Source organism: Panulirus ornatus, chromosome 2, assembly GCF_036320965.1.
Source record: "Panulirus ornatus isolate Po-2019 chromosome 2, ASM3632096v1, whole genome shotgun sequence".
NCBI classification, from domain to species: Eukaryota; Metazoa; Arthropoda; class Malacostraca; order Decapoda; family Palinuridae; genus Panulirus; species Panulirus ornatus.
In genome coordinates this window covers 84,877,378-84,902,612 of record NC_092225.1, presented here as the reverse complement: position 1 = coordinate 84,902,612, position 25,235 = coordinate 84,877,378, and positions in this window count along the sequence as shown.

The window sequence follows — 25,235 nt, the reverse complement described above, 5'->3', positions numbered from 1 at the left end:
GAATACCAAGGGCAACGTGGCTATATCTCTTCCTTCGGATATACAGCTGGTGACCGTGAACACTCCTTGAGCACGACCGTATGATGTTATGGTACGTTGTACGAACACTCCTTGAGCACGATCGTATATTTTTATGGTACAGCGGTACGACCCTTGAGCACGAAGGTACGATCTTATGTGCTAACACGGTGGTACGACCCTCGAGCACGACGATACGATCCTATAGCAAGGTGGTACGACCCTTGAGCACAGCTGTACGACTCTCGAGCATGACGCTACCACCCTTTGGTAAGGCAGCATGACCTTTGACCCGACCCTTACGCATCAGCTGTGCTCAAGGGTCGTACAGCTATGCTCAAAGGTCATAAAGCTATGCTCATGGGTCGTACAGCTATACTCAAGGGTCGTACAGCTGTGCCCAAGGGTCGTACAGTTGTGCTCAAGGGTCGTACAGCTGTGATCAAGGGTCGTACAGCTATGCTCAAAGGTCATAAAGCTATGCTCAAAGGTCATAAAGCTATGCTCATGGGTCGTACATCTATGCTCAAAGGTCATAAAGCTATGCTCATGGGTCGTACAGCTATGCTCAAAGGTCATAAAGCTATGCTCATGGGTCGTACATCTATGCTCAAAGGTCATAAAGCTATGCTCATGGGTCGTACAGCTATGCTCAAAGGTCATAAAGCTATGCTCATGGTTGGTATCGTTGAGCCCAAGAAAATAAACGTCATGAAGATGCTTCGTTATAAACATCTACAACGTATAAATAAATATCATCTGGGAACAAGATTGTGGCTCCACGAGACAAGCGGCCGAGAGATCACATAATGCAACACATGGACCAACATCGCTGCCGTCCCTCCCTCGTGTCCAGCAGCTGTTTCTCGCTTCTGCCCGACTGTCCACCACAACAGCCACACAACCCCAGTGTAAAAGCAGTACCACCGCCGAGGAGAAATGCTACAACTTCCACAAGTGGGAGTTGTACCAGGAAGGCCATAACCTGCCCCTCCCCCACTGCTACAACCCCCTGGGCAGCTAAGGTGAAGAAATAATTCAGAGCCTGCGGGTGAAACTGACCTGGGGATCACACGAGAAGGAACGGAGAAGAAATCACATCAGACAGAGTACAATCCTTTCCTCCTCCGTCAAGATTAACATTACAAGAACCAGTCAGAGATAAATGAAAGATGTAATTTATTGACCCGAACTCCGCGCCCAACACTCGTACAAATAATTCTTACATCTCTCATATAAATAAATGTAACCATTAAATAATCTACAGATATTATAGATTATTAGAGATACCACTTATCTAATTAATTACTAAATAGACTTTGGCACAGCTAGTACAGTCTCTAGCTGCCAGACAATTATATCAATATGTCGTGTCACTAAACCACATGTTTCTTTCTTTCTATCTAGAAAAAAAAGGAAACAAGAGCCTAATCCAGTGCACCAGTCCTCACCAGTCTTCACTTGCCCATCTCAGGCATCATCAGTCCAACTCGCCTCCGTCCGTCAGCCTAGTAGCTACACTACCCTTCCCTGACCTCACAAACTCCTCCACGAGCACAATCACTACAGCCAGTCCAGTCCAAGCTAACCTACAGTGGTGTATCTGCTCCCATCGCCTCATCCCCTCCCTCATCAGTCTCCCTTACTCTACCAGCCTGTCTCGACCTCCAACAACAGTCGACGCCAACCTCACCAATGTAACAGCCTATTCTCCATCGCTTCACACTGGACTCACCAGTAGATCCCCAGTTTCATCCAGTACATCTCAACCTCCAAAAGTCCAGCCCCATCTCCACCAAAACAAGCTGATCTCCATCTCAACTTCCTGCAGTCACTTTAAATCCCCACAGTACATACCAACCCACCCCAGAATGTCTCCTGCTTCCTCAAATTTACTGGAGTTCCCTCCAGTCTATCTTGGTCTCCGCCAGTACACTCACATCTCTTTAAGGTCAACTCAACATCCGCCAGGACATCCTTGATCTTATCCAATATTTTCCCTCCCAACAACATGTACCAGACTCCGTCTATTCATCACTGGTTTTACTTAACTCAATCCTCAACGTCGGTCATAATCATGTACTTTACAGTGAACGCCGCCACTGAAGAATTCAACTCAAAATCCAACAGTTCCCACCGATGTGTCAGACCAAACTAACCTCCATCGGTTCACACTTTTATCCATCAATGTGGCTTAAATTCAGCCATTTCACTCTCTCGCTTCTTAGTTCATCGTGTCCCCTCCAATCCACTTTAACTCTATCAAATCTACTCCCGGACTCCACCAGCATTTCCCCGACTTGGACCGGTCGACCAAAGCCTCTCTTCCATCCGAAGCCTCAGTGTATTACATGGTCCTCCATCACTATAACCAGGCCTCCAAGCCCCTGCCACTAGGAGTCCACCCCAGCCAACACTCGTCCATCACAGCCACCATCAATAATCCCAGATTTTCCCACAAACGCAATAAAATTCACAGACCTAACCCTCCACCCAGCCGACCTGCTCCAGTACCTTAACAGCTTCTACCGACAGGACCAAAACTCTCTGTCACCAGTCTCTGGATTCCAGCAGTCCACCTTGCGCTACGCTCCGGTGTTCCAAAGACTACCCTCTTCCACTACCACATCCTGGATTACACCAGTCCACTTCCGTCTCAACCATTAAGCACCAGGACGCATCAGCAGTTTTAAAGATTACTGAGAAGATGGTCTTCTATTCCTCCTCCTCCCCTTACAGACATCTGATGCGTCCAATTCAGAAATACATTCACAACATAGGTATCTATAGATTAGTTAACGTATTATTAGTCTCCTTTATCTGCTACCCAGCCAGCCTCAGTGAGTCATGATAGCAATGACATCTGAAAACATCAGTGGAACTAAATCAACAATCAACTTCTCGGCAAGGTTCTCTCTCTCTCTCTCTCTCTCTCTCTCTCTCTCTCTCTCTCTCTCTCTCTCTCTCTCTCTCTCTCTCTCTCTCTCTCTCTCTCTCTCTCTCTCTCTCTCTCTAACTCTCTCTCCTAAACTTAGGTTCAGACCATTTCAAGGCCATAACACGAGGACATACTAAGTGAAAAAAAAAACAACAACAGTTAAATGGTTTCCAAAATCCACCAGATCAACGTAAGACAGGACATCAATGAGTGAGATCATTTACTTCTTTCCCTAGCCTGGCCTCTTGATCTTTTTTCTAAATGCAATACTTCGTCTTACTTCCCTAACACCTCTTCTCTGAACACACCAGACTAAGTTAGAGGGGTATAATCAAGCTCTCTCCCTGCCATGTATGCCATCCCATCAGCTGCTTTACGTAGTACAACATCTACGTTGTTTACAATTTCTCCGTCTCTCTGATGTTCTCTTCAAGAGCCTTCTCGTTTCCTGGACCTCAGGTCATCAGGCTGAGCCACTTCGTTGTCATTCATCTACTCCTTACATCGTATTCTCGCTGCCACGACATTAAGTTTTAGCTTGGGTTATGAAAAGGCAGCTCCGTGGAAATGATCAGGTTTTGAAGATACGGAAATATCATATAGCAATCGTAGATCAACCAGTGTCGTGTCTTGCAAGTCTAAAGCAATATCTTCGTTAGGAAAATAGCTCATATCAACTGATGCCTGTCCTCGTGATATGATAAATATATCTTCAAAGATTTCTAATAACTCTCTTGTATTTTGAATCTTGCACGAACCTACGAAAGACACTAACGAATACCTCATGGTTGTCAACGTCGAAACCCAGGAAGTATTTCACTTGAGGCTGATTCATTTCTACGAAACGAGTTTGGTATAAAGCGAACGCTAATTACTCTGCTACCTAGATAGCCAATTACCATCCGGAGAATACGAAGAATCTTTCCTAACTTAGCTGTAGCATCACCAGGTAATACTACCATCTTCTTGGGATCGAGAGTCCAGATGTCCAGCTAGCGGATAACTGACTGACTGACTGACTGGGCACCGTTCTTATAAGCCCGACTGTCAATGCAGCAAAAACAGGTGACTAACGCACTCCCATCTGAACCGTGAGGTCTGCAGGTCATTAACGGCCTTATCGGCAATCAACTGCTGACAGTGGCTCCTGCGCTGACAGTCCCTAACTCCACATTCTTAACCGGGATATCTTTATCTTGAGGATCCAATCCGTTCAGCTTCCTTTAAGACCCGTGTCTGTTTTTCCCCATTAACATCTTCCTTGACGGAGCGACGCATCTGATTCTCTCAAGCGTTAGCCTAAGAATGGAACCATCGGTGCATCTTCTGGAACTCGATGAGAGAGAGAGAGAGAGAGAGAGAGAGAGAGAGAGAGAGAGAGAGAGAGAGAGAGAGAGAGAGAGAGAGAGAGAGAGAGAGAGAGAGAGAGACCCCTAACAGACTGTCAATAGAAATGAAGACGTCTTAACTTTGTTCCGGTCAGTGGGTCACTGTGAGCTGGTCTGAAGGCGGTTTCATATGGTACTCTGCAGTGGCTGACCTCCTGGAGGGTTGGTCAAAAGGTCACAATGCATTGTTTTTTTTATATTCTTTTCACAGTGGACCACATGATAAAAGCTACGGTGACATCTTACATCTACACACGCTCACAAAACTGAAGTGGGTAAAGTAAGTTTCCTCTCTCTCTCTCTCTCTCTCTCTCTCTCTCTCTCTCTCTCTCTCTCTCTCTCTCTCTCTCTCTCTCTCGGCAAGTCGAGAAAAAGAGTTGCCACAGTGACGTCATTAAGTATCCAAGTTTCCATCTAGTTCCAGTGGCTGCTATGTGAAGGCTTCCACGCAGAGTGTGAAGGCCACAGCTTTTTCACTTGCTACAGGTCCATGTACACCTTCCATCTCGCGTTTGGCCCATTAGCTGACCTCTGCATCATTCAAAGAATGTGCATAACTAGATCGTCATCTTCAGCAAGACCAAGGAACTCTGATCCAAGAAACTTTACGGACACTCGATTAGCTTCGGCGTCTCCTTCTCTAACGGTAAGGCCCGTAACTGAGAATTGGTCTTCATGCGTTCATTAGAGGCTGCAGATAACTGAGAAATGGTCTTCATGCGTTCATTAGAAGCTGCAGATAACTGAGAAATGGTCTTCATGCGTTCATTAGAAGCTGCAGATAACTGAGAAATGGTCTTCATGCGTTCATTAGAAGCTGCAGATAACTGAGAAATGGTCTTCATGCGTTCATTAGAAGCTGCAGATAACTGAGAAATGGTCTTCATGCATTCATTAGAAGCTGCAGATAACTGAGGATTGGTCTTCATGCGTTCATTAGAAGCTTCAGAATAACACCTGGCACCTTCAGTACCATCATCTGACTGGTTTTCAAACTAAAGATGCAGTACAAAGCATAACACACAGTCACATACGGCATCTCCGCGTGAAAACAGTCTCCGCCGTAGTTATACCACCAGGAAACATCTGAACAAAAGACTTTGAAACGTCCGCACAAGAATTAAACGAGTAAAGATTTATTACCAACTTTCAGCGTCCAGATAACTTCTGCCATAAGGACGTCATCAATGATTACGGCAGCTTTGATGGATCATCCATGGCAAGTAGCTGCTGCACGACAGACAGCGAGAGAGGAAGAACACACGTCTGAGGCACCTGATGGCACAAGACCATCGACTGATCTACAATGAGAGAGAGAGAGAGAGAGAGAGAGAGAGAGAGAGAGAGAGAGAGAGAGAGAGAGAGAGAGAGAGAGAGAGAATCCACCTGTGATCCTTGATGTTGATGAAGAGACACAATGGATCAGTAGCTGGTGTATCTTGCCTCACCTCATGCGACTTCTGACAGCACAGCACAGAGCCTGTACTTCCCGTATCTAACGACATTCTGCAGAAGCTACGACAACCCTGGTGAGGACTGTCCTCCATTTCTTCCAGTCATGTAACGCAATTTCCACCATCCTCCATCCAAAACATCCGGACAAAGAAAAAAAAAGATCTTTAAGGCCACCATCCTTCCAAAATATCACCAACAAAAATCTTTCTGGCCATGGGGACTGTACGGAATTAAACAAATCTTTAGTTAATTAAAAAAAAAAAAAAGATTAAAGCATACCCTTATTTGTGCTTGTGACTACATAACGTAAATACATTGCAATTTCCAAGTGTAAATATTGAAGTGGATGACACATACGTAATAGTTCAATATGCTGGGGTGTGTGTGTATGTGCTGAAATATACGGCAAACCAGTGGCTAGGAATATCTATACCACCTTCCATCATCTAATAACCCTATTTTCTTTTAACGTCCTCGCCTTCATGTGAATAATATGAGCGTGTCGAAGCTTGGAGGGCAAAATGTGTACAAAATGACCACAACATCACACATAAGATTTCAAGTCCAAAGTTCTTTGTAAGTTGGTTTAAGAAACTGGAATTTTCATAGCCAAGTTACCAGTGACGTCAGTGCATGATACACCAGTCTTTCTTTTGTCGCATAATTCTTCGCAGTTTCCCACGTTGGCGAGGTAGCGTCAGGGAACAGGCGGAGAAAAGGTCTTAAACCCTCACATATATTCCTTAGCTGTTATGGAAGACTTGAAATGAAAATCAACATCTGATTTTTCCATGACTTCTCCGTGAATGGTAACTTTCACGCAGTTTTTCCAAGACATTATCATGCATTTGTACAAAGTTTCCAAAGTCTCTGATGACTGCAGGAACCCCCGCCTCCATCCTCTACTGATGCATCCCTCCACAATCTCCACCAATCTTCCTCTCACCAAGTCCAGCATACCCTCCACCTACAAACCCACGCCTCAATCAGTGCACTCTAGCTTCTAACGGTCTCCCCTGGCCTACACTGATCACACCCCAGTCTCCATTAAAGTAATCCCAGCCTCTGGGCATTCCATCCCGCCCTTCATCAGTGGAAACTGACCACAAACAATACAATTAGGCCTCCAGCAGTTCATCCCTACTACCAGCAGTAGACGCCCAGCATCCATCAATACACCCAGTCCTTCACCAACAAACCCCGGCATCCATCAATACATCCAGTCCTTCACAAACACACCCCAGCATCCATCAATACATCCAGTCCTTCTCCAACACACCTTAGCATCCATCAATACATCCAGTTCTTCACCAACACACCCCAGCATCCATCAATACGCCCTGTCCCTCACCAACACACCCCAGCATCCATCAATACGCCCTGTCCCTCACCAACACACCCCAGCATCCATCACTAAACCCTGTCCTTCACCAACACACCTTAGCATCCATCAATACATCCAGTCCTTCACCAACACACCTTAGCATCCATCAATACATCCAGTCCTTCACAAACACACCCCAGCATCCATCACTACACCCTGTCCTTCACCAACACACCTTAGCATCCATCAATACATCCAGTCCTTCACAAACACACCCCAGCATCCATCACTACACCCTGTCCTTCACCAACACACCCCAGCATCCATCAATACACCCTGTCCTTCACGTACATCCTAACATCCATCAATATACCCTGTCCTTGAACACACCTCAACATCCATCCATACACCCTGTCCTTCTATAACATACCACAGCGTTCATCAGCACATCCTGTTCTGTGCCTAAGACAAAGGAGATAGACTAAAAGGAAAAGCTTACAGGGTATCAAAGTCAAGTGGCGAAAATCAGAACCACGACATTCAAAGATGGTAGGAAAAGTATCTTCGCGAATGGGTCCCATGAATTTCGAAATGCTCAATACGATGCGTGTTGTCTCCTTGGGGTTGGTAAGCGTGAACGTGAGATAAATTTCCTAATAATAATGGTAACTCCGCTTTATAATGGCCTCCACCAATACATGAAATTAAAAAATAACATCTATACTGGCAAATGACAGGAAATGTAGCTAGCAATGGATGTATTACAATGTCAAGCAGGGATAACAGTATAAGGCCAGACCAATGGGCATTTCTTAATATCCTTCAACCGTAGTGTCATATTGTTTCACACAAACAGAGGTAAGATACTTTCCTTGTCGTGTGGATGTAAGATTACAAAGACAGTGCGAGGAGAAAATCTGAACCCGTGAGACAAACTCTGCAACAAAGGAAAAGAATTTCTCATAACGTGAAGAAGAACACTGAAGAATTCTCAGATCATGCTAATGACGAGAGAGCAATCAAGTCTACCACTGACCCATTATCTGCCACAGGAAAAGAATTACCTCCCTTCTAAACATGCATTTCGACCCGACATTTTCCATAGATACTTGTAATATATACCACAAGGCACAAAACATATTTCAAGCCACCGACAATGATAAAATTGCACTGAGAATATCCAGTAACATGGAATACGTAACTACACAATCTACATCCGGACGAATCCTCTCGTCCAGACGACATCTCCCCTAGAATACTGAAAGAACCTGGCTGGTATATCATCGCGGGAAGGGCGCCTAATGACAGGGAGCTACTTCATATCACAACAATTTTCAAAAAAAGGCATAGAAAATGTGCTTCGAAACACCTCAATTCGGCTCTAGTAAAGTGATAAAAACAATGATCACAGGGCCAAATCGTTATAATTCCTCAAACAAAATGGATTAACAACCAACCATCAACATGGTTTCCGGAAGAGATCATGTTTAACAAATCTGACGGAATTCTTGTCATATATATATATATATATATATATGTACAGAGCATCAGATTGGGGAAGAGCAGTGCGGTTTCAGAAGTGGTAGAGGATGTGTGGATCAGGTGTTTGCTTTGAAGAATGTATGTGAGAAATACTTAGAAAAGCAAATGGATTTGTATGTAGCATTTATGGATCTGGAGAAGGCATATGATAGAGTTGATAGAGATGCTCTGTGGAAGGTATTAAGAATATATGGTGTGGGAGGCAAGTTGTTGGAAGCAGTGAAAGGTTTTTATCGAGGATGTAAGGCATGTGTACGTGTAGGAAGAGAGGAAAGTGATTGGTTCTCAGTGAATGTAGGTTTGCGGCAGGGGTGTGTGATGTCTCCATGGTTGTTTAATTTGTTTATGGATGGGGTTGTTAGGGAGGTAAATGCAAGAGTCCTGGAAAGAGGGGCAAGTATGAAGTCTGTTGGGGATGAGAGAGCTTGGGAAGTGAGTCAGTTGTTGTTCGCTGATGATACAGCGCTGGTGGCTGATTCATGTGAGAAACTGCAGAAGCTGGTGACTGAGTTTGGTAAAGTGTGTGGAAGAAGAAAGTTAAGAGTAAATGTGAATAAGAGCAAGGTTATTAGGTACAGTAGGGTTGAGGGTCAAGTCAATTGGGAGGTGAGTTTGAATGGAGAAAAACTGGAGGAAGTGAAGTGTTTTAGATATCTGGGAGTGGATCTGTCAGCGGATGGAACCATGGAAGCGGAAGTGGATCATAGGGTGGGGGAGGGGGCGAAAATTTTGGGAGCCTTGAAAAATGTGTGGAAGTCGAGAACATTATCTCGGAAAGCAAAAATGGGTATGTTTGAAGGAATAGTGGTTCCAACAATGTTGTATGGTTGCGAGGCGTGGGCTATGGATGGAGTTGTGCGCAGGAGGATGGATGTGCTGGAAATGAGATGTTTGAGGACAATGTGTGGTGTGAGGTGGTTTGATCGAGTAAGTAACGTAAGGGTAAGAGAGATGTGTGGAAATAAAAAGAGCGTGGTTGAGAGAGCAGAAGAGGGTGTTTTGAAATGGTTTGGGCACATGGAGAGAATGAGTGAGGAAAGATTGACCAAGAGGATATATGTGTCGGAGGTGGAGGGAACGAGGAGAAGAGGGAGACCAAATTGGAGGTGGAAAGATGGAGTGAAAAAGATTTTGTGTGATCGGGGCCTGAACATGCAGGAGGGTGAAAGGAGGGCAAGGAATAGAGTGAATTGGAGCGATGTGGTATACAGGGTTTGACGTGCTGTCAGTGGATTGAATCAAGGCATGTGAAGCGTCTGGGGTAAACCATGGAAAGCTGTGTAGGTATGTATATTTGCGTGTGTGGACGTGTGTATGTACATGTGTATGGGGGGGGGGGGTTGGGCCATTTCTTTCGTCTGTTTCCTTGCGCTACCTCGCAAACGCGGGAGACAGCGACAATAAAAAAAAAAAAAAAAAAAAAAAAAAAAAAAAAAATATATATATATATATATATATATATATATATATATATATATATATATATATACACACGAGTCCACGGGGAAAATGAAACACGGTAAGTTCCTATGTGCACTTTCGTGTAATCATCACATCATCATGGGAGACACAAGAGAGAAATATAACAGACAGTTGATATACAACGAAGAGACGTAGCTAGGAGGCCTTTGGTAAACATATACATGCAACTAATCCTTCATCAACGCATGAAAGACTACATGAATATACCTCATCCTTCACCAACGAACCGCGGCCTCCACCAATACACCCCGCCCTTCATCAATACACCCCTACCCTCGTCCTCCATCAATACATCCCGGCCTCCATCAACACACCCCGGCCTCAATTAATACCTCCCGGCCTCCATCAATACAAACCCCTCGTCCTCCATCAATACACCCCAAGCTCCAGTAGTCTACCCCCCCTCCATCAATACAACCACCCCCCCACCCCACCCTCGTCCTCCATCAATACCTCCCAGCCTCCATCAATAGGTGCCGGCCTCCAGCAGTAATTCTGGTGTGCGACACGGCAAGCTGTGGCCGGGAGAATTAATTAATAGTGTGAGCATCAAAGGCCGGCGAGCCTGTGAAGTGATGACTCCCCCAAATTCCTCTATTGTCACCCGCGCCTCCGCCAGGAGGGAAAATTGATGCTTAAGTAATGGTCAAGACATCAGGACGACGCCTTCAGGAATCCTCGCCCTCATCCTCGTCAGATATTGCCCGCTCGCTCTCCTACCCCACACCCGGCACTGTGCCTCACTCCCTCGTGCCTCCCACACCACACAACGGGCATTTGTGTGTATTGCGTTGAGACAGACGTCGGTTTAAGCACAACGTAAATTGGCCTCGTGAAATTCGTAATATAAGACATTCGTTGCCATTGAAAACTGCCGTTAGCGTATTGCCGACAGGATACATCGCCACCTTGGTAACGCCAAAGGTCATAATCATTAGATTTTTTCCCCCATAATTGTGGCTATTCCCACCACACTGAGGAAGCGACAGGAAAACACACACACAAAAAAAATCGCTAACATCTATTCTGTTAAGGGTAAGGCACCGAAACCACAGCCTCCCATCCACGACCATGACCCACAGACCTTTCCATGATTTCTCCCGGATACCTCACATTCCCTGGTTCACTCCACTGACGGCACGTCGCCCCCTGTATACCACATCTGTCCAATTCATTCTATCCCGTGCACGCCATGCACAGTGACCTACATGTTGAAGTCTCGAGCATTCAAAATGTGTGGAAGTCGAGAACATTATCCCGGAAAGAAAAAATGGGTATGTTTGAAGGAATAGTAGTTCCAACAATGTTGTATGGTTGCGAGGCGTGGGCTATGGATAGAGTTGTGCGCAGGAGGATGGATGTGCTGGAAATGAGATGTTTGAGGACAATGTGTGGTGTGAGGTGGTTTGATCGAGTAAGTAACGTAAGGGTAAGAGAGATGTGTGGAAATAAAAAGAGCGTGGTTGAGAGAGCAGAAGAGGGTGTTTTGAAATGGTTTGGGCACATGGAGAGAATGAGTGAGGAAAGATTGACCAAGAGGATATATGTGTCGGAGGTGGAGGGAACGAGGAGAAGAGGGAGACCAAATTGGAGGTGGAAAGATGGAGTGAAAAGGATTTTGTGTGATCGGGGCCTGAACATGCAGGAGGGTGAAAGGAGGGCAAGGAATAGAGTGAATTGGAGCGATGTGGTATACAGGGGTTGACGTGCTGTCAGTGGATTGAATCAAGGCATGTGAAGCGTCCGGGGTAAACCATGGAAAGCTGTGTAGGTATGTACATTTCCGTGTGTGGACGTGTGTATGTACATGTGTATGGGGGGGGTTGGGCCATTTCTTTCGTCTGTTTCCTTGCGCTACCTCGCAAACACGGGAGACAGCGACAAAGTCTAAAAAAAAAAAAAAAAAAAAAAAAAAAAATATATATATATATATATATATATATATATATATATATATATATATATATATATATATATATATATATATATATATATATAATGAACTAAATTCCCCCTTATTATTTTGTTTACGACGATGAACATTTCAACACGAGACATCAAGGAACAGTCAAATTACATCTTGGGAAATTGACACAACTGAGCCAGATGCAGCATGACCTAGCAGGTCCCAGGCAAGGAGGTGTCCCTCCCCTTCCTGAAGTACCTGGCATAACTCCTGGTCTCTACCAAGCCCTCATAGCATCACAATGGAGAGCCATCTCGAACACTGTGATTCAGTTATCCAGTAGATGCATCCCTTAACCATCCGTCATGAAGCTACCATCAGCTGCAAAAACCTTCGGTAAAGCTAACATTTGTACCCATCTGTGGTGAAGCTAACACAAATTATCTATGGTGAAGCTAACACGGGAGCTATCTATGGTGAAGCTAACACTGAAGTCATCAATGGTGAAGCTAACACGGGAGCTAACTATGGTGAAGCTAAAACCAGAGCTGAAGCCAGACGTGATGAAACTTCGAGCAGTTTGGTGATCAATGATAAAAGATATCACGTGTCGTCAACAGTGATGAAGTCATCATCAAAACTCATCCACGATAAAGCTATCAGCAGTAGTCATCCATGGTGGTCATCAACAGTAGTCATCCATGGTGGTTATCAAAAGCAGTCATCCATGGTGGTTATCAACAGTAGTCATCCATGGTGGTATCAACAGTAGTCATCCATGGTGGTATCAACAGTAGTCATCCATGGTGGTATCAACAGTAGTCATCCATGGTGGTCATCAACAGTAGTCATCCATGGTGGTCATCAACAGTAGTCATCCATGGTGGTCATCAACAGTAGTCATCCATGGTGGTCATCAACAGTAGTCATCCATGGTGGTCATCAACAGTAGTCATCCATGGTGGTCATCAACAGTAGTCATCCATGGTGGTTATCAACAGCAGTCATCCATGGTGGTCATCAACAGTAGTCATCCATGGTGGTCATCAACAGTGGTCATCCATGGTGGTTATCAACAGTAGTCATCCATGGTGGTTATCAACAGTAGTCATCCATGGTGGTCATCAACAGCAGTCATCCATGGTGGTCATCAACAGCAGTCATCCATGAAGTTATCAGCAGTAGTCATCCATGGTGGTCATCAACAGTAGTCATCCATGGTGGTCATCAACAGTAGTCATCCATGGTGGTCATCAACAGTAGTCATCCATGGTGGTTATCAACAGCAGTCATCCATGGTGGTCATCAACAGTAGTCATCCATGGTGGTCATCAACAGTAGTCATCCATGGTGGTTATCAACAGTAGTCATCCATGGTGGTTATCAACAGTAGTCATCCATGGTGGTCATCAACAGTAGTCATCCATGGTGGTCATCAACAGTAGTCATCCATGGTGGTATCAACAGTAGTCATCCATGGTGGTCATCAACAGTGGTCATCCATGGTGGTCATCAACAGTGGTCATCCATGGTGGTTATCAACAGTAGTCATCCATGGTGGTATCAACAGTAGTCATCCATGGTGGTCATCAACAGTGGTCATCCATGGTGGTTATCAACAGTAGTCATCCATGGTGGTTATCAACAGTAGTCATCCATGGTGGTCATCAACAGCAGTCATCCATGGTGGTCATCAACAGCAGTCATCCATGAAGTTATCAACAGAATCCATGTATCATGAAGATATCAACAGAAGTTATCCACGGCAACAGTCAAGCACAGTAAAGCTATCAACAGTTTTCATCCACTGTGAAGCTTTCAATAATAGCCAACCAAAGTAAAGCTATCAACAGTAGTTCACACATGGTGAAGCTATAATCAGTAATCATGCAAGGTGAGGCTATAATCTATAATCATCCATGATGAAGCCATTAACAGGGTGTCAAGACTGAAGCAAGAAGCAAGACACCACAAGAGCCCTTCCTAGTGAAGCTATCACCAAGAGAGCCCTCCCTGGTGAAGCTATCACCAAGAGAGCCATCCCTGGTGAAACTATCACCAAAACAACCCTCCCTAGTGAAGCTATCACAAAGAGAGCCCTCCCTGGTGAAGCTATCACAAGAGAGCCATCCCTGGTGAAGCTATCACAAGAGAGCCCTCCCTGGTGAAGCTATCACAAGAGAGCCCTCCCTGGTGAAGCTATCACCAAGAGAGCCCTCCCTGGTGAAGCTATCACCAAGAGAGCCATCCCTGGTGAAGCTATCACCAAGAGAGCCATCCCTGGTGAAGCTATCACCAAGAGAGCCATCCCTGGTGAAACTATCACCAAAACAGCCCTCCCTAGTGAAGCTATCACCTGTTTTAAAACAGCCCCCCCTAGTGAAGCTATCACCAAAACAGCCCTCCCTAGTGAAGCTATCACCAAGAGAGCCCTCCCTGATGAAGCTATCACCAAGGCAGCGCTCCCTGGTGAAGCCAGTCTCCACCAACAGTGGAGCCATCAATCTATTAGAGGATGCATCATCAGCGGTGCAGGAAGCATCGGGAATATTATGGCGTGGACGTGACGCCTGATTAATGACGACGACCATCCGGACCCGTTATGACACCACGTCTGCCTTCAGATGACCTCACACCACCCACCTGGGAGGCAAGCTGGCAAATGTCTTACTGTAAAATGATGATGGATGGATCTCTCTCTCTCTCTCTCTCTCTCTCTCTCTCTCTCTCTCTCTCTCTCTCTCTCTCTCTCTCTCTCTCTCTCTCTCTCTCTTCTCTCTCTCTCTCCTGGTAGGGAGCTACCGACCAGGAAGGCATATTACTGGTACTACCCACCTGGTTACCGGGAAGGACTAGGGACGGCTGCGCGATGAACAAGCGCTTCAGGGAATGTCAATTCTCATTCCTGTGGCCCAGGCAGCTGTCTTTTTCTCTCTGCCTCCCCAGCAAGTGGGCTGCTGGCTACCAGTCCACAAACGTACAATCTCTCCATCTCACACATAATACTTGACAACATGCAACTCATACGACTCGGTCCACGTAACCCTAGATTTTCCTACGGTGGGCGCTACGCGCTAGTCCTACCTTTTGGTAACATTTCGTCGAAAATAAATATTCACTCTTTCTCTCTTTCTCGTGCGCGTAATTGTGTATCTGTACGGCACGAGGAGGGAGTTTTATACTGGTGGGGCTTCATCTCTTGAACTATCTCTACTATCACACAACTTTTTAACTTGTGTATTCCGTCCGCATTTAATCCTTCCCCACACCCTTGTTTCCACAGACCCACTACTCTTATACTAAAAAATTACTTCCTTTACATCCAACAAGTTTCTTCCTTAATTTCATGCTATGGCCTCCGGCTGCTCTTATCCCTGCATCACACGCGAAGAACTCCCTGCTATGAGCATCATCATGCTGATTTATAAGCTGAAAGGTTGCGATTAAGTCACTCGTCTCACATTCATGCTGAACAACTTCAATTTAGGCTCCTAGCCTCTCCCAGGAACACGGCTCCCTTTATTCTGATACCAACATTGCTGCCCTCCTCTGGACCTTCTCCATTGATTAGTACCGTACTGAAATACGGTAACCAAACTTGAGAAACCTATCCTAGTTTTAGCCTAACGTTGGATGCGAACGGCTTGCTGCATAGTTCCCTATCCACATACAAGTGACTGCTATTCTAATATTTACCAGCAGACAGTCGGTCTCCTTTACTATTCCTCTAAAGTGGAGCTCTGGCCACAGGTTAAAGACAGAGACAACTTCTAAGTCCCTGCAGCTTATTCCCTCCTCGATAACACTCATACTGAGGAGTCCTTGCAATGTGTCCCAACCTTCCCTACATTTGCTCGGGATGAATCTCATCAGCCACGTGCCGGACGACTTCTGTCTAGGTCTTCCTTTGTTAAGTTCGTGCAATCCTTCCGCGTTTTTCGCGTCATATCTCACACATATATTCAGGCGAACCATTCGCACAGATCAAGAAGAGTAACGGTCCCAGATCAGAGCCCTGCGGCACTCGGCCGGTCACCTCAACCCATCTCCAGAGGACTACTCTACTGTGCGTCCTTCGGTCCCTTCCATTGAGATGATAGCAACTCCATCGAGAGAGTCTCCTCCTTAATCCTACCTCCTGATGGTTCAGCTTCTCAATCAGCCTCCCGTTCGCTGTGGAATCAAATGCTTCCTGACACTCGAGATACAAACGTAGCGCGCAGCACCCCTCTTCACGAAATTCTACAAAGTTCGTTACCCATAACCTCCTGTGTATAGGAGTTACCGGATTCCTCCTGCTCGAGATTACACCGAAAGTGAAAAGTCACCTTTGGTGAGGATGAATCATTTGAAGTATAGTTTCATCAAAGAACTTCCCACTCTAAAGGAGTCCACATTTCCCTACTACTGAAAGCAGCGCACCTCTGGGCTGCAGGGGCCTCGCCTCTGGAAAGAGGTCCCGGGTAACACCAGGATTCATTCACAGGACGAGGTCCTGGGGTACTCATATATGAACGAGAAAAAAAAGAAGAAATACTACATTTCTCTATAATACAGAAACCACTGGTCCCACCGGTAACACTTGTTTACCAATGGCGTCTTAGCTATGTCTCTTCCTTGTATATCAACTGGCGGTTGTACGTTTTCTGTCTCATTCTTGTATCTCCCCAGAGAATGTGATCATTACACGAAAGTGCACTTGGGAACTTACCGTGTTTCATTTTCCTCGTGGTTATCAGCAAATACATATATAATTGCCCCAGCACCCAACGCTTTCTGAAAGTCCTGGTGTTACCCCAGGACAGTTTTGCCAGGGGCCTCCGCAGCTCAAAAGGATACGCTACACTCGGTAACTGAGACAGGATGGATTCCTGTACAATGAGGTCTTCGACGAGATTATACTGTCTTTCGTCAAGTGATGATGATACAGTCACTCCAGCCAAATGTGGCTGTCCACTTGCTGTACAACCTCGGGCTGGCAGAGTCCGGTGACGTGTGTGTGTGTGCGTGTGTGTGTATAAACAATGATACATGAATAAAGAACGATTTATTGAATCCAGGCAGCCATTCCGCTGAATATACACAGGTGAGGAATTACGTAATGGTGGTTCATTATAGTAACTAGTTAATTTATCATAAAAGAGCTTTTAGATCAAGGTGAAGCTGGATACTTGTACACTTTGGATAAGTACGTGAGTGAAGTCTATCTACATAGCACAGGGTGAAATCTACTTACATCGTACAGGAAGTTTTACAGAGCTAATTCTATGGTTTACACACCATACATTCAGTGGTGATTCGCTGAACACTGTGTCAAGTTATATATTGGCTGAAGTGCAGCAGCAATGTGTTGATAAACATTATATATCTAATGGTGAACATTAAGTGATTTAAAGTTACATATCGGTTGAATTGCAGTTGTATTGTGTTCACAAACTATGTATCAAATGATAATTATTGAGTGATGTAAAGTTACATACTTGCTGAACTGCAGTAACACTGTGTTGACTTCCATTATGTATTTAATGGAGATAAGAGGTGAATATTTTCAAGTTGGTTGCGTTACAGTAATATAGTAGATGACGTACACATAACTAACGGAAAGCTTGTTAAGCTTTGCACTTGTTCATGGTTGTTTATGACATTCACAGTAGTAGGTATAGGTGTGTGTGTGTGTGTGTGTGTGTGTGTGTGTGTGTGTGTGTGTGTTGTTAAAGCACCAACACTTGCATGAACAAAATACATAGCACAGTTTCTATACGCTTGTTATAAATCATTACCCAGGCTTCAGGCACAGTGCTAAGGTCGTGTGGACGTAGAACACTTGCACCACCACGTAAACCCAATCAACCAGACTACACGTCCATCTATCATTACATATGGAGAAAATATGTTCAGAAGATCAACATGATGTGAGGCGGGAGGAGGTAAAAGTATACACTCAAAGCTCTGATTCTGTTCCACGCCAGGACAAAGCCTCTCCAGCTATAGGTTCATATCAATGTGAGAGATCTACTCCCAGAGTTCTGGGCCATAATTTTCTACCTCCTCCCCTCGCCGACTCTTCCCCAGTAAACATCACTGACTTATAATCACGTCGCATGCAAATCGCGCGGCCTCACAAGCCGCCCAGGGAAGAGAAGAAAAAATATATATACGCCAATTGCCTTCCTCTCATTCAGACTGAAAACAAATACACCCGAGACCTTTGCCTTCACAAGGCCCGATAACATTATTCTCCTATAAACATGTTGATCTCCAAACTTTTAGCGGGCAAAGCATCAATAAAACTTAGTTAGGGGCCGCCTCACTCCGCTATTCGATAAGTTTCCACCAGACATTTACAACAATCTCATTACCGGCCAAGATTCTGTTGCTAATCGTGGGCAATAAGGAGTACGGGCCTGGCTGGCAGACTGGCTTGCTGGCTGGTCTGGAAGGAGGAAGCACACGGTGTTGCTAGCCGGCCTGAGTGAGGCCACGGGTGTGCCAACCATCAAACGGTGCAGCTCTGCCGACGGGATCAGAGGAACAATGTGGAGGACGATGAAGGAGCTTGCGTCATGAGGTCGCACCACACAGGAGAGTTCCCACCCGAAGGGTCAGACAACGAGTTGAGGCGACAGGGTCATGGAGTACTTCATGAACACGAGAAAAAACTAAGAGATATAGGGGTTCGATGCTCTTTACGGGAGGTTTAGGGGGTTCCAAACATGGATTAAAGTCCTAATCGAAGTTCAGCCTATAAAGACAACAGAAGAAAAAGGGAAAATTATTTTAAAATTCTAAAAACACAGAAAACCATTTTTCTTTTACGAAGAGGCGGGTCATTGCTATGAGGGAGAACATGCAACTCATTTATGAGAATCAAGAGGGTGTTGTTAAGGACCACTGGTGGATATTTCTTCGTTATAAGCCATTACAAGTTTCAGGTTAAACCCTCTTATACCCGGGATAACTCAGGCGAAATCCAACGGAGAGTTATAGAACTTACGCCATTCAGTTCTTTAAAAGCTAAGAAATGACACTGTAGAGATTCTTAAAATCATCCGATTTAGAGTTTTCAAGTTACGACGAAGCAAGGTTACGGTCCAAGGTTAAAGAAACACTCCCGGTAACAGATGGACGACCGTCAAAGCGATCAGTTAGTACATGGGAAAGACAGACAACAGATGGCCCGTTGGCCCACGTCTAAATTATCTGTTTTGAAGTCTACCTATCTTCTATTCTAGGTGGAGGAGGTAAGGATAGAACAGAAGGAAGACTCTCTCCACAACCTCCAATCCCATTTGACAACAACAGACGACAGGAAAAAGAAGTGAAGATATATGTATTAGATAAGTAGGCCTGTATGGAATACTACAGGATAGAATGAAAAGAAACACACCCTACTGTAGAATCATGCAACACCATCACATCCTCAACTGCACTATATCATCAGGATCTCCAATGACCAAAAGGAACTCATGTTAATATGACTTACTTCTTTGCGTCTATTTAGCAGAAACCTGAACTGATGAAAATTTAGGTAACCGGTTTCTAAAGGTCTCCGTCCGTGCTCCCTGTATCAACAACTTCTAACTCTATCCAACCTTCAACGTATTCATTTCCAAAGAAAATTTTCCCGCGCCTTACATCTTGCACCTTTAAATTCCATTTCCCTTGTTCTGGTAACTGAATTTTGTTGTCTCTCAAAAAGATCTCCGTGAGTTACGCTGCAAAAATTACTCAAAATTTGGAAAATCGCAAAGTTGACGCTAAAAACTCCAGTGTCTCAACTCATCATTTATTTTCGCATTTGCGATTACCTGATATAGTGTCTGATATAGTGTTTGCCATGCTACGCATATGACAGTGTTTGCCATACTACGCATATGACGCAGAAAAAGGATGGCACGAGTGACATGAACGGTGGTGAAGGTTGGAAGCATCATGCAAAGACCAGCCCGGCATATTAGTCTCTATAATACAAGCCGACACGGAGGGTGGCAAGATGGCTCTCCACACCACTGTAGCGCTCCCTAGTCATGACAGTAGCACAGACACACACACACACACACACACACACACACACACACACACACAAAATGTTGGCTAAAGCAGCGGGAGATAACCAGAGACCGGCCGTGGCAACAGCCATGGCTCCTGGGTAACAGATGTTACTGTATCCACACATCAGGACTGTACAACTGCTGCAACTTACCAAGCTGGTTTAATGCCAGTTTGTGCACTGGGGGAACGATTCTCTTCCGTCTATCGAGATGAAGAAGGTTAAAAACCCGTCCACTGCACCCAGTTCAAGTCGCACACTGCCCAACACTGACCTAAGAATTCAGTCAACAGGTATGAGACCAAGATATGTACTTTGCTTAAGTCATACACTGCCCCAGACTGACCGGATAATTCAGTCAACAGGTTTGAGACCAAGATACGCCCTCAGTTTACACGTGCGAGACCAAGATACAAGATCATGTAACGCCAAGATCTGTTCTCTAATAATATGAAGTAAACAGTGGTACAGCTGCCTACGACTCAAGGTTGAGAGAGAGGTGCAACATATTTATAAACTAGGTTTTTTTTCTTCCGTTTACCTTCGGTCTGACCTGACAAACTCCACAACTAGTGTGTTACGAGTTTGCCTGGCAGCTGCTGTTTTTAGCACACAATAGATATCATTCTAAGATATCAAGATCATGGCTCCAGTGACGTGCTGCTACTACAGGGCCCATGTATCTCTGACACAGGATAGTGTAAGGCACAAACACGAATTTCAACCCCCTTGAGTTCGACGGTGCAAGTCTTGGATTTGATGGCATGGCCTCTGACCTGCGTCAAGAGGCAGTTTGGAGGCCACATCATCATAGTCAACAGCTGAAACACAGCTTTCTCTTTTACGGTCTAGTCACGTACAAGAGTGAGAAGATTTACAGAAACACAACCTCAAGTTCTGAATAATTCTTATCAGGCTTAAATAAAGATGTCACCTTTGAGCATGACTGTCATCATAATCTCTGCTGATCAGTACAAATCTATGCCTCACACAGGCATAAGGTGACTCCACCAACCCGTAGACAGACGTGTGCGTGACGAGACACTACCATTCCACCTCACCCTACCAATTCGTGGGCAGCAACGTGCCTGACGGTTCACTAACACTCCACCTCACCAACCCAAAGGCAGCAGTGTGCACGACGGGGCACTACCAACCCTTCCCAACAACCCGTCCAAGTCCCATCTCCATACCAAAGGTCGTCAAAGGCCACCTCTGCACTGTCTGCAAGAGAGGGTTCATTAAGGTTCCTGTTACATGTCCAATTCTCTTTCAAAAAAAAAAAAAGAAAAGAAAAGGAGGAAATTCCAACAATCATGAAAAGACAACATGTTTTACATCATCTCATAATCCCCCACTAACGACGCCAGTAAGGAAGACTAATCCAGAGAACCAACAAACGCCCTACTACCGTCTTCCACCCACACAGGGATGGTGGCTAACCCAGCATTCAGTGCACAAGAGCTTCGCAAACCCGCCTGTTTCGACTGGAGCGTTAATGAAGTTGAACACCTTCCGTTTAAAGATACAGCATCCTACCAAGTGAAAAAGACCAGCTTCTATGAGTCATCCATACACATCGACCAGTTGAATAAACGCCGAGTTTGCGGCCCATCATTAAACGTGGACCACTTAAAGAAACGCAGCGTCTGCGGCCCATCAACAAAACTCTTGACAACCATAAGCGAGCGGCAGCAACGACTCACGAAGACACAATCAGGGAAACGCGTCATCATGGTCTCCATACCGTGGCTCAACTGTTGTCATGATTTATGAGTATTGTCTCTCCTGACCGTGTGTGTGTGTGTGTGTGTGTGTGTGTGTGTGTGTGTGTGTGTGTGTGTGTGTGTGTGTGTGTGTGTGTGTGTGTGTGATTCCCTATCTGTGTTGGTGTGGGGGAGGGAGCTCTACACCTGTTGGGCCCCATCTCTTTAACTTTCTCAACCACCGCACAGTTTTAAACTTCTGTAAGCTGTTCCGAATTCATTTACGTCATTCAGTATCATTCATTCCATTCATCCGCAACTTATATCATAATAAGTATTTCTTTAAGTCTTTACAAACTCGTTCTTTGCTTAGTTTCGTGTCATGGCCTCTGGTTGCTCTTATCCCTGCGTCTTTCCAGGAACAATTCACCGTTGACGTCATGAAACATATAAAAACTTAAAGGTTGTGATTTGGTCGTTCCTTCATGGAAAATAAGGCATTCTGGAAGGAGGTGAAATAGTGCGAGAAGCACAAGAGACCAAACGGGAGTGAAAGTGAAGGGAGGAAATAGTGAAATGGTAACATGCAAAAAGTGGGGGAAAAGAGACTGATTGAATATTTTGAAGGACTGGGCGATTGCGGTGGCAAATGTGGTGTGTTTAGGATGAGGTGGAGGACGAGGTCATGGCAATATGGTTTGGTGAAAAGAGGATGTGGTGAAAGCCTTGTTTGTGTACGACGATGAATCGTGGTAAAGCGACAGCAGTGGGTGGGACTGCAGCCGAGTTTCTGAAAAAAGATAGAATGAAAGTGTTCGTTAGTTAGCCAGGCCTTTCAATATATGAGATACCTGAAGACTGGCAGAGCGCAAGTACAGTACCATATATTAAGGGAGGGTGGACAAAAGTGAAAGCTCTAATTACAGGTTTATACAGCCTGTTGAATACACCTTGTACAGTGTATGGGAGAGTGGTGAGCTGAGTGGGTGGTGCCATGCACAGGTCATCGCACAGGGGAGGAGCAATGTGGCATCAGGAATGGTAGAGTATGTGTGGACAGGGTGTTTGCTTTGTAACATTTGTGGTAAATACTTGGAGAATGAAGGATATTGTATGTACAGTTTATATACATAGTAAAAGTGTACGTCAGGTTAACAGTTGTATTTCTGCAGTATGCTAAGGGTAGGTCGGGGTCCAGGAGGTGAGACGGTTGATGTTTAAAGATAACACGATGTGTAAAGAGTAAATGTGAACAAATGAGGGCAGTTGTTTTTCTGGTCTAGCCGCTACCTCGCTAGACCAGGAAACGACGAACAAAGGATAAAAAAAAAAAAAAAAATACAAATACATACATATACATACATATATATATATATATATATATATATATATATATATATATATATATATATATATAGGGGAGAAAGAATACTTCCCACGTATTCCCTGCGTGTCGTAAAAGGCGACTAAAAGGGGAGGGAGCGGGGGGCTGGAAATCCTCCCCTCATTTTTTTTTTTAATTTTCCAAAAGAAGGAGCAGAGAATGGCGCCAGGTGGGGATAATCCCTCACAGGCCCAGTCTTCTGTTCTTAGCGCTACCTTGCTAATGCGGGAAATGGAGAATAGTTTGAAAGAAAAAGAAAATTTATATATATATATATATATATATATATATATATATATATATATATATATATATATATATATATATATATATACAGCGTTTGAAACAGAACGGAATGTCATCGCTGGAATCATGCCTGGATATCCAGTGGAAATATATCACCCGGCAGTGCATTATCGTCATTTCATTACCGAGTGCTGCACTAGTGCCACAGTGAGGTAGCGTACACAGTGTGGTAGCATACCAGCCCCACAACATGGGGTCATACCAGTATGCCGCCAGTGTGGGGTGTATCAGTATATATATATATATACATAAAGCCCTGGGGTACACATGACAAAGAGTGCAGGGAGGCAGGCGCTGCTGCCCGGGCTCTGGGACCTAATTGGCTTTTGTTATTGGTAAATGGTGGGGAAAGTCAGAGGCGCCGCGCCATACTACCCAGAGTCCAGCCTGACGCACGGGTCCTACCCTAATATCCCTCGGTGTTGCCTCTCTCTCTCAGGGGTGGGGACACCACACCACTGGACCAACACCAGCAACACATTAAGACGGACCAACACCAGCAACACATTAACGACGGACCAACACCAGCAACACATTAACGACGGACCAATACCAGCAACACATTAAGACGGACCAACACCAGCGACACATTAACGATGGACCAATACCAGCAACACATAACGACGGACCAACATCAGCAACACATAACGACGGACCAACATCAGCAACACATTAAGAAGGACCAACACCAGCAACACATCAAGACGGACAAACACCATCAACACATTAACGACGGACCAACACCAGCAACACATTAAGACGGACCAACACCAGCAACACATCAAGACGGACCAACACCAACAACACATCAAGACGGACCAACACCAGCAACACATCAAGACGGACCAACACCAACAACACATCAAGACGGACCAACACCAGCAACACATTAAGAAGGACCAACACCAGCAACACATTAAGACGGACCAACACCAGCAACACATCAAGACGGACCAACACCAGCAACACATTAAGAAGGACCAACACCAGCAACACATTAAGACGGACCAACACCAGCAACACATCAAGACGGACCAACACCAGCAACACATCAAGACGGACCAACACCAACAGCACATTAAGAAGGACCAACACCAGCAACACATTAAGAAGGACCAACACCAGCAACACATCAAGACGGACAAACACCATCAACACATTAACGACGGACCAACACCAGCAACACATTAAGACGGACCAACACCAGCAACACATCAAGACGGACCAACACCAGCAACACATCAAGACGGACCAACACCAGCAACACATCAAGACGGACCAACACCAGCAACACATCAAGACGGACAAACACCATCAACACATTAACGACGGACCAACACCAGCAACACATCAAGACGGACCAACACCAGCAACACATTAAGACGGACCAACACCAGCAACACATTAAGACGGACCAACACCAGCAACACATCAAGACGGACAAACACCATCAACACATTAACGACGGACCAACACCAGCAACACATTAAGACGGACCAACACCAGCAACACATCAAGACGGACAAACACCATCAACACATTAACGACGGACCAACACCAGCAACACATTAAGAAGGACCAACACCAGCAACACATTAAGAAGGACCAACACCAGCAACACATTAAGACGGACCAACACCAGCAACACATTAAGACGGACCAACACCAGCAACACATTAAGAAGGACCAACACCAGCAACACATTAAGAAGGACCAACACCAGCAACACATCAAGA